Source organism: Macaca nemestrina, chromosome X, assembly GCF_043159975.1.
Source record: "Macaca nemestrina isolate mMacNem1 chromosome X, mMacNem.hap1, whole genome shotgun sequence".
NCBI classification, from domain to species: Eukaryota; Metazoa; Chordata; class Mammalia; order Primates; family Cercopithecidae; genus Macaca; species Macaca nemestrina.
Genome location: NC_092145.1, coordinates 120318101 through 120338135, shown reverse-complemented (window position 1 = coordinate 120338135; position 20035 = coordinate 120318101).

Here is a 20035-nt window from a genome sequence, read left to right as displayed (position 1 = left end):
TTTTTATGGCTCCAGATTAGAGTTGGTCAGAAGACAAACTTGCACAACATTTAGAAGGTGGAGGAGAAGCAGCTGTCACTCCTCTCTGGTCATCTGGTTAGATGCAGTGAAAGACAGAAGGTGCTGGAAGGTACTAGCATGTCCTTATTCTCTCCCGCTCTGCATCCAGCTCTCTTTCCCAATTACCAGCCCTGCTGAGTCACAGCCACTGCAGGCCACCTCCAGACATAGAGCCACAGTCTCTACGGGCTTCTTTCTCCTTGAGCCCCCTCAGGCAGCTGGACATACCTGGCTTTGAGAGGGCTGGCTAATGAATCTTTTCTGATCCTCCAACTTCTCCTTTTAGACCCTTCCTCTCCCACACTCTCCCAGAATTGTGTAGAGGTAAAGTCTTAACTCCTACTCAAAACCCTTACTGCATAATAATCATAGAATCTGTTTGCCTGCTTGGACCCTGACTTGTACAACTCTCTTCATCCTCTCTGCCTCAGTCTCTTCACAGAAATGCCCAGGTATGGGTGGCTTTCCATGAATTTGATGAGAATTATTCATAATGGAGACATCAAGGGCAACCATGTCCCCCCTCCACCTGCAAACCACAAAACCACCTTTTGATTTGTTTGTTTCTTTTTGAGACAGGGTCTTGCTCTGTTGCCCAGGCTGGAGTGCAATGGCATGATCATGGCTCACTGCAGCCTCGACCTCTTGGGGCCAAGGGATTCTCCCACCTCAGCCTCCCAAGTAGCTGGGACTATAGGTGCATGCCACCATGTCCAGCTAATTTTTAATGTTTTGTAGAGATGGGGGTCTCACTATGTTACCCAGGCTGATGTTGAACTCCTGGGCTCAAGTGATCCTCCTGCCTCAGCCTCCCAAAGTTCTGGAGCTGGGATTACAGGCATGAGCCACCACGCCCCGGCCCTTCCCCCCCACCCTTTTTTTTGCACACAATCACGTTATACTTGCAGTAGTCCCAGGAAAAACCTGGGGGAAAGGATCACACACATGCACCCCACTCCCTCAATAGGTTCTACCCTCGCAGGACTATAAGACACTGGTTCTCCCCTCCCTGAGGCCTGGCCATCCTTGAGCTAAGATACACACACCTTTCACTTTAAGTAAGGATACTTGAAGACAAAATGGATTCAGCCTTGTACAGGAGAAAGTACACAGCAGGGGTTCAAGGGAGAAGGTGTAGGCTGGTGCAAAAGTAATTGCAGTTTTTGCCATTACTTTTTTTGTTTGTTTGTCCTTTTTTTTTTGTTGTTGTTGTTTTGAGATGGAGTTTCACTCTTGTCGCCCAGTCTGGAGTGCAATGGCGAGATCACAGCTCACTGCATCCTCCGCCTCCTGGGTTCAAGGATTCTCCTGCCTCAGCCTCCCTAGTAGCTGGGATTACAGGCATGCGCCACCACGCCCTGCTAATTTTTGTATTTTTAGAAGAGATGGGGCTTCACTATGTTGGTCAGGCTGGTCTTGAACTCCTGACCTCAGGTGACCCACCCGCCTCAGCCTCCCAAAGTGCTGGGATTACAGGCCTGAGCCACCATGCCCAGTCCACATTATCTTCTCTTTATGTGTGTCTGTGTCCAGATTTTCCCCTTTTATGACGACATCAGTCATATTGGATTGGGGTCCACCCTAATGACCTCATTTTATGATTTTAATTTATTGATTTATTTATTTTGAGATGGAGTCTCGCTCTGTTGCCCAGGCTGGAGTGCAGTGGCACGATCTCGGCTCACTGCAACCTCCACCTCCCGGGTTCAAGTGATTCTCCTGCTTCAGCCTCCTGAGTAGCTGGGATTACAGGCTCGTGCCACCACGCCCAGCTACGTTTTTGTATTTTTAGTAGAGAAGGGGTTTCACCATGTTGGCCAGGTTGGTCTTGAACTCCTCGATCCACTCGCCTTGGCCTCCCAAAGTGCAGGGATTACAGGCATGAGCCACCGTGCCCGGTTACCTCATGACCTCATTTTAACTCAGTTACCTCCTTAAAGACCCTATCTCCAAATAAGGTGACATTCTGAGGTACTGGGTTTAGGACTTCAACCTAGGAATTTAAGGGAGACACCAAGGCAGCCCCTAACAGTACCACTCCAAAGGTTGTCTTGCATACCACTTTGCATGTGCGTTCCCCAACCCTGGGGACCTTCTGGTGTAGTAACCAGTGCAGAAACTTCTCTTGCCTCTCACTTTCTCTTTTGCTGGTCATGACTAATACCTCTCAGCCTAGGTTTGAGCAGAGGACAAGGGCACCAGATTTAAAGACCCCACCCACAGCCCCATGATGGATCAGGAGAAGCCCTCACCTCTTTGACCACACCACACCCAAGCCTTAGGTTGAGTTCACCAACATGGCTCACAGTTGCTTTGCTAGGGGAAAAAAAAAACCTGTTCTGTTGGCTGTAAGGTGTCACCAAGGCAAGACTTGCGTGTGACTCTTACCTCCTGTGAAATGAGTAGTTTGACTCCCTTTAATGGGGTGTTGTGATGTTTAATGTTTGCCAGAGAAGCCCCAGAGAAAAAGGGTAGAATAAATCCCAATGATGATTCTGTAGAACAATCCTGCTTTTCTTATTCATGCTCAGGAAGGGGTCTGGGACAAATGACTGAACTCAACACAAGTTTGTGTTCCAATGAGCAGGGCTGCATGTACGCACGCAGTAAATATCTTTAACACTTTACAGGAGAGCAAAAGGAGGCAATTCTCTTAGCAGACTGCCCTGTAATGCTGGTCTGATTCATTCCTGACTGATGTGGCCCACATGTGTTCCCTGCGACAGCAGAAACAAGTGGCCTTTGTGCCCTGTCAGCGTTTTCCGTCCTGGCGTAAATTAGTTACACTCCAGCCATTTCATTAAGAAATTATGTCTCTGATGTGATGTGTCAGGTTTCCAGAGGTGGACAGAAAAGCCTGCTTGTGGCTGGGGACGGCCTTTTCCCCTGAATACAATGACTGCTCCTGTGCCACTTGATCATTAGGGAGGGAGGGGGAGGGACAAACAGCCAATGCTAGACACGCCATTACCACAGTGGAGTAGGACAAGAATGTAACAGAATTGTCGAAGGCTTCATAGTCATCCTCCTCACCCCCACGCCTGGGGTTAGAATATTACAGACATCTGGAATTATGACTGGTTAAATGCAGTCAAACACAGATTTCTTTTTGTGGAAATATTCAGATCTAAGACCCAGGAGGGCAGGGAGATTGGGTAATTGCCATCCTTGCAATAAACATATTATGGAAGTTTATAAACTTGGCCTATCTCTTGGCTGCTTTAGGCTTCTGGTGCGCCTGGGATGGCTTTGATTTTGAAATTACTTAGACGATAGGCAGACTTTTCCTCTCCTCAAATTCGCAGTTCAATCTGATAAACACATCTGCTGCAAGTCCTGTTTTGGCTAGTTTGAGGCACACCAAAGGACAGCGTACTTTTTACGAAATAAATAGCTAAAAAGCATTTATGTGGCCCAACTGGAGTTGGGAAGAATGGAAAGTATCACAAGATATTCCGTGCACACGATATCTAATCTCCCTTTTATATAGAAGAAATTCAAATGAGCCTCTGCCATTAAAACTTTGATTATCAGAAACTTCGTTTTAATCAGCGCTTGCCATAAATGCCGCGTGCTCAGCTGACTTGTGTATTTAACATTCTTGATATTATACACTGTTCCAATTATCCAAATTTTTCTTAAACTCAATTTCCTGGGGCCTTGTGGTGTTCGGCTAATCAAGCTTTAACTTTTTAAAAAAGTGTTTATCTCTGGGCTCTCTCTATACACACTGTGTATATATACACACAGGGACCAGATCTAGGAAGATGCCGGTGTGCATTTTTCAGGCAGCCAAATGCACACCCATGGTGTGGGACTTTGCTGATAAAGGGAAAACGCTGGACAATCGGGAATTTAAATGCCACTAGCTTTATTCCTGACCACCTCAATGCCCTGCCTCAACAACTGGCCTCATATTCATACCGCCAGCCCGGACCACCCCACACTCCCCCGCGGCACCTGATACTGACCACCGGAGGCAGATGGCACACTCTGTGGATGCAGACTTTGCTGGCTGCCTGCTTTCCCCTTCCGTCTTCCCAGTCGCTCAGAAAGATTAGCTTTCAGGGATGTGGTGAGCACACACAGTACTCATAACCCAATCCAGTATATCACACAATGACAGGAAATACCGCATGTCATTACAACGTGCATGCTTCTGAGGCAGTCCCCCTGCACAACACACATCGTGGCATATGCACATGCACATATTGCACCCAGACACACACACCCTCCATTCTGCACCCACGATTCACTGTGCAGGCTGTTGCATATTTGGGCAACAGAGCAGTTCGGGAAGAGGATCGACTTTTTTTTTTTTTTTTTCAATTTTTGTGGCTACTTTGCTTTCTATTCTAGCTAGGCTCGGTCCACAGGGGTCAAGAATTGTTGGCCGGGCGCGGTGGCTCAAGCCTGTAATCCCAGCACTTTGGGAGGCCGAGACGGGCGGATCACGAGGTCAGGAGATCGAGACCATCCTGGCGAACACCGTGAAACCCCGTCTCTACTAAAAAATACAAAAAACTAGCCGGGCGAGGTGGCGGGCGCCTGTAGTCCCAGCTACTCGGGAGGCTGAGGCAGGAGAATGGCGTAAACCTGGGAGGCAGAGCTTGCAGTGAGCTGAGATCCGGCCACTGCACTCCAGCCCGGGCTACAGAGCGAGACTCCGTCTCAAAAAAAAAAAAAAAAAAAAAAAAAAAAAAAGAATTGTTAGGAAAGTCCATCTTGGCCTCAGTCCATTCCAGCCACCAGAAGGGTTGGAGCCAGATATTGTGTTCTTTCAGTTGAGGGAGGGCAGGCCAGCTATAGCAGGCCCCCCACTGCCCGCCTCGGATCCAGCATGATTGCATCCTGCAGACCGGCCGAGCCACGCCAAGCCAAATGTCCACTCAGCATCTTCTGCGCATGTCTAGCAAGTTTCTTTGCCCTTTGAACCAAGCTCTTTTCTGCCATCAGAATGTTCTTTCCCCCTTTTTCTGTCTATTGAAATCTTCCCCTTTTCTCAAAGCCCACTCAAGCCCCACCTCCCCTGAAGAGGCCAGCTGGAAATGATCTCTCTCTCATTTCAGCTCCTCGAAGCCCTTATTCTCTATAGCACTTCTTAGATCCAAAGTAAACACTACCATTGGGTGTTTGGGGTGTTTTTTTTGTACGTGTAAGAGTAAGGACATTGCCTTGCTCTTCTCTGCCTCCTGATGGAGACTAAATATGATGACTTGCACATAATAGGCATTCAACAAATGTTTGTGGTTGCTGATACTACTACTAGCAGCTACTGTTGATTGAACACCTACTGTGTGCCACGCATTCTCTATAGATAATTCTATTTCATCTTTTTGTTTGTTTTTGAGACAGAGTCTTGCTCTGCTGCCTAGGAGGGAGTGCAGTGGTGCAATCTCGGCTCACTGCAACCTCCGCCTCCCAGGTTCAAGCCATTCTCCTGCCTCAGGCTCCCAAGTAGCTGGCACTACAGGCACCCGTCATCATGCCTGGCTTATTTTTGTACTTTTAGTAGAGACGGGATTTTGTCATGTTGGCCAGGCTGGTCTCGAACTCCTGACCTCAAGTGATCCACCGCATCAACCTCCCAAAGTGCTGGGATTACAGGCGTGAGCCCCTGCACCCAGTCCTTTTTGTTTTTGATTAAATAAATTTTACATACTTGATCTTTTAATATGTTCTCTTTACAAAAAATTAAAATTCAATGCGTAGGGCAAAAAGTGAACGTTTTGGCTGGGTACGGTGGCTCACACCTGTAATCCCAACACTTTGGGAGGTTGAGGTGGGTGGATCTCCTGAGGTCAGGAGTTCAAGACCAGCTGGCCAACATGGCAAAACTCCATCTATACTAAAAATACAAAAATTAGCCAGGTGTGGTGGCACATGCCTGTAATCCCAGCTACTCGGGAGACTGAGGCAGAAGAATCGCTTGAACCCAGGAGGCGGAGGTTGCAGTGAGTCGAGATCATGCCACTATACTCCATCCTGGGCAACAGAGTGAGACTCCACCTCAAAAAAAAAAAAAAAAAAAAGCAAACGTTTCTCCCATTCTGCCCCCACCTTCTTTATGTCCCCACCTTAATTTCCCTCCCCAGAGAAACCCAGTGTTAATAGTTTGGCCTACCAGACGTTTGCCTAATATATACAGCAGTGATTCATAGTTTAAACTTCACAAAATCTTAAAAAGTATTATTATTATTTGTTTATCTTTAAACATTTCATTTTAAAAAATAAATAGAGATGGGAGTCTCACTATGTTGCCCTGGCTGGTCTCCAACTCCTGGGCTCAAGCGATATACCTGCTTTGGCCTCCCAAAGTGCTGGGATTGCAAGCATGAGCCACTGTACCCAGCCTACTTTTATTTTAGAGTTGAGAACAATGGAGTCAGAGAGGTTAATGGACATTTCCAAGGTCACACAGGTAGTAAGTGGAAGAGCCAGGATTTGAACCTGGCCTTTGCACTCGCATCTGAATCACTGTGGGGCTTACAGAGTTGCCTCTGGACTGCCTGTATTGTAAAAATCCCTTACAGGTAGATTCCAGTGTATGCAAAGGTTTATGAAAATACTGCTCTAAAAGCATCCAGGGTGGTCTCCTGCCTTCTAGCACCTGTTTACACTGCCCCATCCCACCCCACCTGCTAGAGGGACAGCCAGAGGAGGTAGAGAGTAGGCCCACATGAATCACACCATCTAGGTTCAGATCCTGGCTCTTCTACTTCCAACTGTGTAACTCCAGCAAATTAATTAACCTCTCTGGGCCTCATATGTCCCATCTGTAAAATGGGGATGGTAAATAATAACACTTTACCCACAAGGTTGCTGTGAGGATTAAATTAGGTTAATGCGCATAAGGCATTTAGAATCACACCTGGCCAAGTAGCAGCTGTACCTGTTGCTGCTGTTATTAGAGCTGAACTAATCTGGAAGCTTTCTGGGGAGCCCCTTAGGTCTCTCAGGCCAGCATTCGACAGTAGGATCACAAATTGTGGTTCTCAGTGACATTCTCAGATTGGGTCTTTTTTGAGCCCAAATATCCTGCTTGTAACTGCCTGGAAAGACCCACATGAGTGGAGGCCATTCCCTGTCCAATCCCTTCCAGCGACAGGCAGCTGGAAGGAGCTTCAGAGCATCCAGGGGCCTCCAGAGCTTTTTCTTATGTCTATCCTACTTCTCTCCTACTGTCATTTGAGAGGCCAGCCCTTCGTGGGTGCTGTTGGTGTCCAGCCAGATTCCCTGTACTGGCCAGTGCGTTCATCCCCAGATAAATGGCTCGCGGCGTCAGCCTTCTCTGGGGAATTGCTATCGGCCTTACCCAGGGATGACCACTTGGGCTTATGTCCTCCTTTTGCCCTCATGGGGGTGGCCTGCAGTCAACCAATTACTAACTGATCTAGGGGACAGAAAAGCCTGGCTGCCTTGTGTCAAGTATGGGGAGGAGTGTCGTTATGATGCCATTCATACTCCAGAACCCCCACTCCACCCCCAGGCTGAGGCTAGACTTTGGCCAAATCCCATTCTTCACTTGCCTTCCCCACCCCCACTCTGCTTCTCTCCATCCTTACCTTTATCTCTCGAGAGCCCTCCCTCCTCCATCTTTCACTTGCACAAGAATCCCTGTCTAGGGCTCTCTGTTTCCAGGGAACCTGATCTAAGATACCACTGGTCACCGCGACCTGCAGTAAGAATGCATGGAGACTGTTACCAAGCCATTCCTTGGCCTCTCTGTCCCCCACTTAAGTAATTAGCTCCCTCTCAGGGCTTATTTTCTAACCCTCTAATCAGAAGCTGGCATCAGAGGGAGAGGATGATAAATGAAATAGGGGGTGGTGGTGCCGCGTGGAGCTGAGAAGCACAGTCACCTGGGAGCCAGGAGCAGCGGGAAGCTCCTACTCAAACCCGAGTGTCAGGACCACCGGCTGAAGACACTAATTTGCCTCTCCTTTCTGCACATTTGCACCCTGAGGTCAGGAGCCTTAATACCAAGAAAATAACATTAGTTAGTTCTGCTTGCTGCAGATACATTAAAGCCAACAGAGAGAAGGTTGGATATGTGGGAAATACAGAAAGGACTGTTCAACCTGTTCATGCCGTGCATCGTAGGTTTGGAGGGGCAGGAAGGTGCTGAGTGCACGCAGGCCAGGGAGGTGTGTCTGCCCTGGTCTATTACAGTATCACAGAAACAAAGCGGTTGCCAGGAACGGCTGTCCCGCCCCACTGCCTTTTGGTCGAACACTTTCTCGATAAATATCTGTTGACATCAGAGCCTTTGTGTTTCTCTCTGCAGTGCAGTTCCCTGAACAGTATCTCTCCAGAAACTGTTTTCTTTTTTTTGAGACAGAGTCTCACTCTGTGGCTCAAGCTGGAGTGCAGTGGCGTGATCTCGGCTCACCGCAACCTCCCCCTCCCAGGTTCAAGTGATTCTCCTGCCTCAACCACCTGAGTAACTGGGATTACAGATGCCCACCACCACTCCCGGCTAATTTTTGTATTTTGAGTAGAGATGAGGTTTCACCATGTTGGCCAGGTTGTTCTCGAACTCCTGACCTCAAGTGATCCACCCACCTCGGCCTCCCAAAGTGCTGGGATTACAGGTGTAAGCCACCCGTCCCAGCCCAGAAACTATTTTCTAGGGAGCTAATACTGCTGTAATGGTGGACATTTCCCTTTTCCCTTTCCTAGTTCTCCGAAAAAAGCCAAGTGATACATGACCTCCTCCTTCTCTTTGGAGGTCAGGGTCTGCCATTGGGTAGGGGACTCACAGCCAGATTTACAGCAATAGGGTAACTGACATGGCCTAGAAAGGGGACAGCAGATGTCATATTAAGGACACTTTTTGGTTCTCTAAAAATTACTTATGATTTAAATACAAAACATTATACACTAGGGGGAAACATCAAGAAACACAAACACCTGGGGCAAGTCTAGCAACTTTCTGCATAAATTTTAATTCACAAGTAAATGCTTACTTGTTCTCTACTTTTTTTTTTTAAGAGACAAGGTCTCACTCTGTCACCTTGGCTGTAACACAGCAGTGTGATCACTGCAGCTTTGACCTCCAGGGCTCAAGTGACTCTCCCTCCTCAGCTTCCCAAGTAGCTGGGAGCACAGGCACATACCACTATGGCTGGCTGATTTTTAAAAAAATTTTTGTAGACACAGGGTCTCCCTATGTTGCCCAGGCTGAGGGAGAACCTTTAATTTACTCTGAGCTAAGTTTTACTGAATTTTGAAAACCGTCAGTCCTGCGTAAATCTTCCTAACTCTTTCCTCCATGAGGATGATCCAACATCATTTACTGGATTCTCTCTCTTTCTCTGTGTGTGTGTATGTGTATATATATATACACACACACATATACACACACACACATACACACACACTTACGCCCACATACTTACATATACCATTAATAGGTTTTATTTCGGTAATCCCAGCACTTTGGGAGGCTGAGGCAGGCGGATCACGAGGTCAGGAGATCAAGACCATCCTGGCTAACACGATGAAACCCCGTCTCTACTAAAAGTACAAACAAAAAATTAGCCAGGCGTGGTGGCGGGCACCTGTAATCCCAGCTACTCGGGAGGCTGAGGCAGGAGAATGGCGTGAACCCGAAAGGCGGAGGTTGCAGTGAGCCGAGATTGCACCACTGCACTCCAGCCTGGGCGACAGAGCAAGACTCCATCTCAAAAAAAAAAAAAAAAAAAAAAAAGATTTTATTTTCTAAAGCAGTTTTAGGTTTACAGAAAAACTGGGCAGAAAGTTTAGAGTTCCCATATAGTGCCCCCAGTTTCTGCTATTATTAATATCTTGCATTAGAATATTGGTTCAATATTGATGAATCACTATTGATACTGATTATTAACTAATTGCTGACACTTCTTAACTAATGTCCATAGTTTACATTAGGGTTCACTCTTTGTGTTATGCATTCTACAATTTTCCACAAATGCATAATCACCGCTGCAGTATCACACAGAATAGCTTCACTGCCCTAAAAATCCCCTCTGTGGTCGGGCGCGGTGGCTCAAGCCTGTAATTCCAGCACTTTGGGAAGCCGGGGCGGGCAGATCATGAGGTCAGGAGATCGAGACCATCCTGGCCAACACGGTGAAACCCCGTGTTTACTAAAAATACAAAAATTAGCTTGGCATAGTGGCACATGCCTGTAATCCCAGCTACTTGGGAGGCTGAGGCAGAAGAATCGCTTGAACCAGGGAGTAGGAGGTTGCAGTGAGCCAAGATCATGCCACTGCATTCCAGCCTGGTGACAGAGCGAGACTCTGTCTCAAAAAAAAAAAAAAAAAATCCCCTCTCCTCCATGAGTTCATCCCTCCAGCCCTGCCCCCTAACCCCTGGCAACCACTCATCCTTTTACTGTCTCTATGGTTTTTCAATTTCCAGAATGTTATATAGTTGGAATCACGCAGCATATGGCCTTTCCAGGTTGGCTTCTTTCACTTAGTAATTGGCATTTAAGTTTCCTCCATGTCTTTTCATGGCTTGATGGCTCATTTCTTTTTGGCCCTGAATAAGATTCCATTGTCTGGATGTATATGCCCCTTGCTATGTACTAGACATTGATGTCAGAGCTAAGGAGATTCAGAGGAGGCTAAAAATTGGTTTCTACCTTCGAGGAACTTCTAGTCAAGGAGAGAAGACATGTACCCATGCAATGTCATTAACATGAAACAATAAGGCAGACACATCGGAAGACACACGTGAATGAAGAACCACTGCAACACTTAGAAGGAGGGAGGGGTGACTGGGCACAGTGGCTCAGGCCTGTAATCTCAGCCTTTGGGAGGCGGAGGCAGGTGGATGACGAGGTCAGGAGAACGAGACCAACCTGGCTAACACGGTGAAACCCCGTCTCTATTAAAAATACAAAAAAATTAGCCAAGCGTAGTGGCGGGCGCCTGTAATTCCAGCTGCTCGGGAGGTTGAGGCAAGAGAATTGCTTGAACCTGGGAGGCGGAGGTTGCAGTGAGCAGAGATCGCATCACTGCCCTCCAACCTAGGCGACAGAGCGAGGCAGAGGACCGAGAGGGGCTTTGAGGAAGGCAACGCTTGTCTTGGGACCTTCTCAACTTTCAACCCTGTATCCTTCCACTGAGGTTGAAGACAGAGAAGAGAAAAAAAGAGGGAAAAGATGCACCTATGGTGTGTCCATTTCTCTGTTGTGAGGTGGCCCTAGAATGGGGAGTGCCTCTGGCAATCAGGTTGCAAGTGTGCCGGCTCCTGCTGTCTCATCCCTTGCTTAACAGGAGAAGGACAGCAGCGAGGAAACTAGTGTCTATGTTAAACTCCATCTCAAGGAAGCAAAATCTCTCAAATCTTTAGCTGACTGTTTTGTGTATGTGTGTGAGTGCGTGTGTGTGTGGAGTATGAAGTTGACTTTAGAAGAGATCATTTTATATCATGTTTTATTGTGGTAAAATACACATAAAATAAAATTTACCATTTTTTTTTTTTTTTTTTTTTTTAGTTTGAGACAGTGTCTCACTCTGTCACCCAGGCTGGAGTGCAGTGGCACGATCACAGCTCACTGCAGCCTTGACCTTCTGGGCTCAGGTGATCCTCCCACCTCAGCCTCCCGAGTAGCTGGGACTACAGGCATGGCTCCACCAATTCTGGGTAATTTTTGTAGTTTTTGTAGAGACCGGATTTCACCATGTGACCGAGGCTGGTCTCAAACTCCTGGGCTCAAGCGATCTGCCTACCTTAGCCTCCCAGAGAACTGGGATTACAGGCATGAAAAACTGGCCATCTTAACCATTTTAACTGCACAGTTTAGTGGTATCAAGTATATTCACACTGTTGTGCCGCCATCAACACCATCCTTCTCCAGAATCTTTTCTTCTTCCCAAACTGGAATTCTGCATCCATTCAACTAACTCCTCATTCCCTTCCCCCACCCCCTGGCAACCACCATTTCACTTCTGTCTCCGAGTGTGACTACTCTAGGGACCTGAGATATGTCAGTGGAATCCTACAGCATTCGTCCTTTTGTTCTGTTTTCCACAGCATTTGCACCATTTTACATTTCCACAAGCAATGCACAAGGGTTCCAATTTCTCCACATCCTCGCCAATACTCATTACTCTCTGTGTTTTTGTTTGGTTTTGATAACAGCTATCCTAGTGGGTATGAAGTGGTATCTCATTCTAGTTTTGATTTCTTCAGCTACACTTTTTTTTCCGGAGACGGTCTCACTCTGTCGCCCAGGCTGGAGTGCAGTGATGCAATCACAGCTCACTGCAGCCTCAACCTCCTGGGCTCAAGTGATCCTCCCACCTTAGTCTCCCCAGTAGTTGGGATTACAGGCGTGCACCACTATGCCTGGCTAATTTTTTGTAGAGATGGAGTTTCGGCATGTTGCCCAAGTTGGTCTCGAACTCTTGAGCTCAAGTTATCCACCCGCCTTGGCCTCCCAAGGTGCTGGGATTACAGGTCTGAGCCACCGTACCTAGCCCTCAGCTAAACTCTTTTTTTTTTTTTTTTTTTTTTTTTTTGAGACGGAGTCTCACTCTGTCGCCCAGGCTGGAGTGCAGTGGTGCGCGATCTTGACTCACTGCAAGCTCCGCCTCCCGGGTTCACGCCATTCTCCCGCCTCAGCCTCCCAAGTAGCTGGGACTATAGGCACGTGTTACCACGCCCAGCTAACTTTTTGTATTTTTAGTAGAGACAGGGTTTCACCATGTTAACCAGGATGGTCTTGATATCCTGACCTCGTAATCCGCCCACCTTGGCTTCCCAAAGTGCTGGGATTACAGGTGGGGGCCACCTCTCCAGGCCTAAACTCTTTATTTGTTGGGGAACGGGTTGGAAGTCCTGATGCCTGTACAGCATATGAACTGTCAGTGAACTCAACTCTGCCTGTTAGAGGCCAGACTTCCCACCTTTGACAGTTCACCTGTGGGGCCTGTCGTTTAAAATATGGAGAAAATGTTAACATCCCTTCCCCACCCTTCCCTGCACTGCATCCTTCTTCCCCAAGGGTTATGGATCCTATTTGTTCATGTGTAAAATGTGCTTCTAAATAGTTAAATGCACACATATATTCGCATATAGTTGTGCCTTATCTTTTGTTAATTCATTTGTAAAATGGCAAGCAAGTCCAAAATACAGGGGTGCGAAAGCCAGAGTTGGGGCAAGGACTGTGCCACTCCAGCAGAAAAGGGTTGGGTAATGGTAGGGGTATGGAGGCTGGGGGATGGGAGTGAGCAGAGGGCCACAGAATTGGGAGCCATTCTTCATGTTTTCCTTTTTCTCCCACTTCTGGTAGCAAGATTTTTTTGTTTTTGCAGTTCATTCCAGTGTCTATTATCAAGCACACACAAGACAAGGCAAAGCTGAGACCAAGGCCTGGAGGATTCAGCTGCTAAAGATGCAGTAGCCATTTTTAGACTTGAACAGTTCATCATTCACAGAAACAGTGAAAGGAGGCCGGATGCGGTGGCTCACGCCTATAATCCCAGCACCTTGGGACACGAAGGCAGGCGGATCACCTGAGGTCAGGAGTTTGAGATCAGCCTGGGCAACATGGCAAAACCCCATCTCTACTGAAAATACAAAAATTAGCCGGGTGTGGTGGTGGGTGCTTGTAATCCCAGCTACTTGGGAGGCTGAGGCACGAGAATTGCTTGAACCCAGGAGGTGGAGGTTGCTGTGAGCTGAGATAATACCACTGCACTCCAGCCTGGGTGACAGAGTGAGACTCCATCTCAACAAAAACATAAAAAACAGAAACAGTGAAAGGAAGATTAACCAAAGGTGCCAGCTCTCCTGGGTCCTTGTCCCACACCAAAAAGAACGACCTTGAAACAAAAGGGACAGGATGACTGCAACAGAAGTTGAGGGCTGCCCCATTGCCAAAGGACTAATTCTAGACTGGCTGTATCCGACTGGCCAACTTGATAGGCCTGCTGTACTACCAGGAGGTGGGGCAGGAAGCCTCAGACCTCCTCAGAACCCAGGTGAAGAGAAACTGTCTCCTGACAGTCTCTAAAGAGAGATAGGGAGGCACTGTGAGCTAAACTGTGCCCCCACCCCCATTCATTCATATGTTGAAGTCCTAACCCCCAGGATCTCAGAATATAACTGTATTTGGAGACAGGCTTTTTACGGAGGTGATTAAATTAAAAATGAGGTCGTGAGGGTGAGCCTTAATCCAATCTGACTGGTGTCCTTATGAGAAGAGGAAATTACCACGCAGACACACACGCAGGGAAGACCACGTGAAGACACAGCGAGAAGCCAAGGACAGAAGCCTGGGACAGATCCTTCCCTCACAGCCCTCACAAGGAACCAACCCTGCCAACATCTTGATCTCAGACTTCCAGCCTCCAGAACTGTGAGACAATAAATATCTTTTGTTGAGGCTACACAGTGCATGGTACTTTGTCGTGGGAGCCCAAGCAGACTGCTCTAGGAGGCAAGTGGAAGATGGCCTCCGAGCAATTCCTCACAGGCCTCCTGTCTTCTCATGTTCTGCCAAGAGCAGATAAGTTGCATTTCAAGCCTTTGCCTGCATGGCCCGCATGGATATGTGCAAGGTAACTGGGGTGCCATGGCAGAGCCCTTTCCCCCAGCTGTCACCAGCTTTGTGGATAGTGAGAGATGTTGTGCTATGTGGCAAATATTTCAATGCACACGTGTTATTCATATTATTTTAACTTGTTTTTGTTTTTCTTTTTGAGACAAAATCTCACCTGGTCGCCTAGGTTGAGTGCAGTGGTGCAATCATGGCTCACTGCAGCCTCCACCTCTCAGGCTCAAGCAATCCTTCCGTCTCAGCCTCCCACGTACTTGGGACTACAGGTGTGCACCACCACACCCAGCTAATTTATTTTGTGTGGAGACAGGGTCTCACTCTGTTGCCCAGGCTGGTCTCCAACTCCTGACCTCAGGTGATCCACCCACCTCGGTGTCCCAGAGTACTGGGATTACAGGCGTGAGCCACGGTGCCTGGCCCTAATTTTTGTATTTTTTAAAGTAGAGACGAGGTTTCACCATGTTGGCCAGGCTGGTTTCAAACTCTTGACCTCAAGTGATCCGACCGCCTTGGCCTCCCAAAGTGCTGGGATTACAGGTGTGAGCCACCTTGCCTGGCCTTATAATGTTTTTTAAAAAATATTTCTTATATTTTTTTATTTAATTAATTAATTAATTAATTAATATTTTTAGACAGAGTCTTGCTCTGTTGCCCAAGGCTGGAGTGCAGTGGTGCAATCACCGCGCACTACAACCTCAACTTCCCTGGCTTAGGTGATCCTCCCACCTCAGCCTCCTAAATAGTTGGGACTACAGCTGTTTGCCACCACACTGGGCTAATTTTTAATTTTTTATATTTATTTTTTGTAGAGATGAGGTCTTGCTGTGTTGCCCAGGCTGGTCTGCCACTCCTGGCCTCAAGTGATCCACCCGCCTCAGACTCCCTGTCTAAAAAAAAAAAAAAAAATTATTTACATTTCTTTAAAGGTGTATATAATTAAAATAATGACTGGAACTGCCAGATCACCCTCCAAAAAAGATTGCACCAATTTTCACGCTCACCGATAACACATGCAAGTTATCTTTTCCCACATCTTTGCCAACAGCGGATGCTGGAAAGCTTTTTGATTTTGTGTCAGCTTGATGGCTTTTTTTTTTTTTTTTTTTTTTAAAGGATCCTCTCGATTTCATTGGCATTTTTCTGGTCACCCGTCGGTTGAGCATCTCTCCTATTTATTGCGCATTTGCATTTCTTTTTCTATGACTTACCTGTTTATATTCTCCCCTTCCCCATGTTTCTATTGAACTGTTTGCCTGTTTCTTGTTTATATGTAATGGATATCCACTTTTTGTTGGATGTGTAGCAAACATAGTCTGCTGAAGTATTTTTTGTTTATTCCTTTTGTTTATGGCAAATCTTGGGCAAGCAGCACAAATAAGTGAAGCAGGCGTGAAGGGCATCTCTCTAGGATCGGCAGCCCCTCCTGGGCTCCAGCTAACCCCTGCTGGGTGAGAAGGTGGAAACCTCTGTGCCAAATCTTCTGATTTTTCAGGAGATGCCGTATATATGGGTATTTACAGGAAAATTTCCAATTCTTTTTTTTTTTTTTTTTTTTTGAGATGGAGTCTCGCTCTGTCGGCCAGGCTGGAGTGCAGTGGCACAATCTTGGCTCACTGCAACTTCCGCCTCCCGGGTTCACACCATTCTCCTGCCTCAGTCTCCCGAGTAGCTGGAACTACAGGCGCCCGCCACCACCTGCGCCTAATATTTTTGTATTTTTAGTAGAGACGGGGTTTCACCATGTTAGCCAGGATGGTGTCGATCTCCTGACCTCATGACCCGCCCGCCTTGGCCTCCCAAAGTGCTGGGATTACAGGCGTGAGCCACCGCGCCCAGCCTTTTGTTTTGTTTTGTTTTTTTGTTTTTGAGATAGAGTCTTGTTCTGTCAACCAGGCTGGAGTGCAGTGGTGTGATCTCGGCTCACTGCAACCTCTGCCTCCCGGGTTCAAGCAATTCCCCTGCCTCAATCTCCCGAGTAGCTGGGATTACCGGCGCCCACCACAATGCCTGGCTAATTTTTAGTAGAGATGGGTTTTCACCATGTTGGCCAGTCTGGTCTCAAACTCCTGACCTCAGGCGATCTGCCTGTCTCGGCCTCCCAGAGTGCTGGGATTACAGGCATAAGCCACCACGTCTGGTCAAAAACCAATTTAAAAACCCTGGCAACTCGTTCAAAAATTTGTAAGCACTATAAAAGACACCACCTGTTTGAGCTGGGTTGCATTTGCAGGACGCCAGTTTGCAATCTCTGGTTGATGGTGTATTTTTGTTGCACAGGAGTTTTTTGTTTATTTTGTTTTTTTTAAAGAGAGGTCTTGCTATATTGTCCAGGCCGGTCTTGAACTCCTGGCCTCAAGTGATCCTCCCGCCTCAGCCTCCCAATGTCTTGTGATTACAGGCATGTCACCACACTTGGCTGCAAAGTTCTGTTTTGTCACATCTGTCCATCTTTTCCTTTATGACTTTGGAGCCCTGTGTTACTCTTTTTCTCTTTTTACCATTCTTTTTTTTTTTTTTTTTGAGACAGAGTCTTGCTCTTTTGCCCAGATTGTAGTGCATTGGCACACTCTTGGCTCACTGCAACCTCTGCCTCCCGGGTTCAAGCAATTCTCCTGCTTCAGCCTCCTGAGTAGCTGGAACTAGGGGTGCACGCCACCACGCCCGGCTAATTTTTTGTATTTTTAGTAGAGACGGGTTTCACCATATTGGTCAGGCTGGTTTTGAACTCTTGACTTCAAGTAATCGGCTTGCCTTCGTCTCCCAAAGTGCTAGGATTACATGAGTGAGCCACTGTGCCTGGCCCTTTCTACCACTTTAGCATTTTTTTAAAAAAACTCTTTAAATCCTTCTATTTTAAGGATACATAAAGAAGCTTTCATGCTTTTTATTCATGTCTCCTTAATGAGAAATAAAAGAAAGTGTATACATTACTGGGCTTGGAGGGTAGGGCAAGACATGACCTTGGGGACTTGGGTGGCTAGGCCTGGGAATGGCTGAAGCACCAGCATTAGAACTCCTCATCAGCTTCCCATTTTCTTTTCCTTTTTTGAGACAGGATCTCCCTCTGTCACCCAGGCTGATCATAGCTCACTGCAACCTGGCACTCCTGGGCTCAAATGATCCTTCCACCTCAGCCTCCTGAGTAGCTGAGACTGTAGGCATGCATCACCATGCCCAGTTAATTTTTTTTTAAGATTTTTTTTTTTTTTGTAGAGGTGGAGGGTCTTTCTTTGTTGCCTAGGCTGGTCTCGAACTCCTGGCCTCTAGTGATGCTCCCACCTCAGGCTCCTGAAATGCTGGGATTACAGGCATGAACCACCTTGCCCGGCCTCCATTTTATTTTCTTTCTTTCTTTCTTTCTTTTTTTTTTTTTGAGACAGAGTCTCACGCGGTTGTCCAGGCTGGAGCGCAGTGGCACGATCTCGGCTCACTGCAATTTCTGCCTCCCAGACTCAAGTGATTCTCCCACTGAAGCCTCTGAAGTAGCTGGGGCTACAGGCATATGCCACCATGCCTGGCTAGCGTTTTTGTATCTTTTTTTCTTTATTTTCTTTTTCTTTTTTTTTTTTTTTTTTTGAGACGGAGTCTTGCTCTGTCGCCCAGGCTGGAGTGCAATGACGCGATCTCAGCTCACCGCAACTTTTGCCTCCTGGGTTCAAGCAATTCTTCTGCCTCAGCCTCTTAAGTAGCTGGGATTACAGGTGCACACCACCACGCCTGGCTAATTTTTTGTATTTTTTAGTAGAGACGGGGTTTCACCATGTTTGCCAGGCTAGTCTTGAACTCCTGACTTCAAGTGATCCGTCTGCCTTGGCCTCCCAAAGTGCTGGGATTTCAGGCGTGAGCCACCGCACCTGGCCTGTATTTTTTTTTTTTTTAAGTAGAGACAGGGTTTCGCCATATTGCCCAGGGTAGTCTCAAACTCCTGAGTTCAAGCAATCCACCCACCTCAGCCTCCCAAAGTGTGGAGATTACAGGCATAAGCTACCATGCCTGATCTTCCATTTTCTTATTTAAGGCCAAAGACCCCCGACATGGTGACATTTCAGGGGGAAAGAATAAAGCTTCTCATTCCACAATGAAACCAGAGGGCCTGGGACACTTAAATTCATACTAAAGTGTAAATGACTTACTTCAAACTCTTTCTTGGGAGTAAGTGTGTGAGTTAGAGCAGGGAGAGAGCAACTGGGCACTGTAAGCCTGAAAGTGCAGGAGGGCAGAGGAGTTCAACTTGAGCCCCACTCCTCTGTCTGGGGGAACTTCCCCATTCCCAATCGTGCGAGGCCCTCCCTGCAACACTTGGCTTCCACTCTGGACTGGTGCTGGCATAGCTCCAAGCAGAGTGGATGGGAAGCAAAACAAACACCCCCAACCATCTGGGGCTGTTTAATGGCCTTTGGTGGCATCATCTGGGCATTTGTCACCCATCATAATGCACAGCTTGCTTTGGCCAAAGCAGCCCATCCTAGAAACTCCTCCAAGGGTTATCCGGCTGTGTAGAAGGTGGGATCTGATGAGGGGCAAGACAGGAGATCACTGGCTGGGGATGGGCCAGGGCTCATTCCTTTTTCTGGCACAGGATGAGAGAGGTGCTGGGCTCACCCGAGAGAGTTGGTGCTGATGGGCATGCATTTACTCCTAATGATTATAATTGCATTTTTATAATTATAATTATAATTGAGCACCTAGTGTGTCCCAGAAGCTGTACTAAGCACTGGATATGCACCACCTCAACTCCTTTAATCCACACCCAGCTTTCAAGGTAAGGCTGCTACTATTTTGTGATAGGGCCCAGTGTAAACCAGGAAGCATGCATGAGCCTGGCCTCTCAATGCTAATTCCAGCCCAGGGCTTCCTGTCCTCCCCACCCCAGGCAGGGAGGGGTGGCCCTCCATTCCAGCAACCTCTCCAGCAGGGCCTTGCAGGGCCCTGGTCCCATGTCTCCAGCCTAGAGGAGGGTGGGAAGCAGCCCTAGTTACTCACTGTGCAGGCTCCATCCTCGCTGACCCCACCCCTTTTGCCTTCCTGGTTGCTGCTGCTCCCTGCCCATCTCTCCCCTTGTTGAGGACTAATGTGTCCTGAGCCACTCGCTGACAATCCAGGTGTGAACCAACAATGAAGGTGCTGGATGGGAAGGGTTTTAAGGTGTGACTTCTCCAAGCCTCTTGGATTTGTAAAAAGCAGCACAGACAATAACAGTTTATGTCCTGATTATGAAAGCAATTCATGCCCTTCATAGAGAAGTCAAAGATACAGAAAGATATAAAGAAGGAAAAACCACAGCCTACCACTTGGAGATAATTATCATCAATATTTTCAGGTGGTTCTTGCCAGTCATTTTCATATGTTTATATATAAATATATAATTTTAAGCAAAATTGAGATCATTTTAGCAATGTACTTTTGGATCAGTTCTTC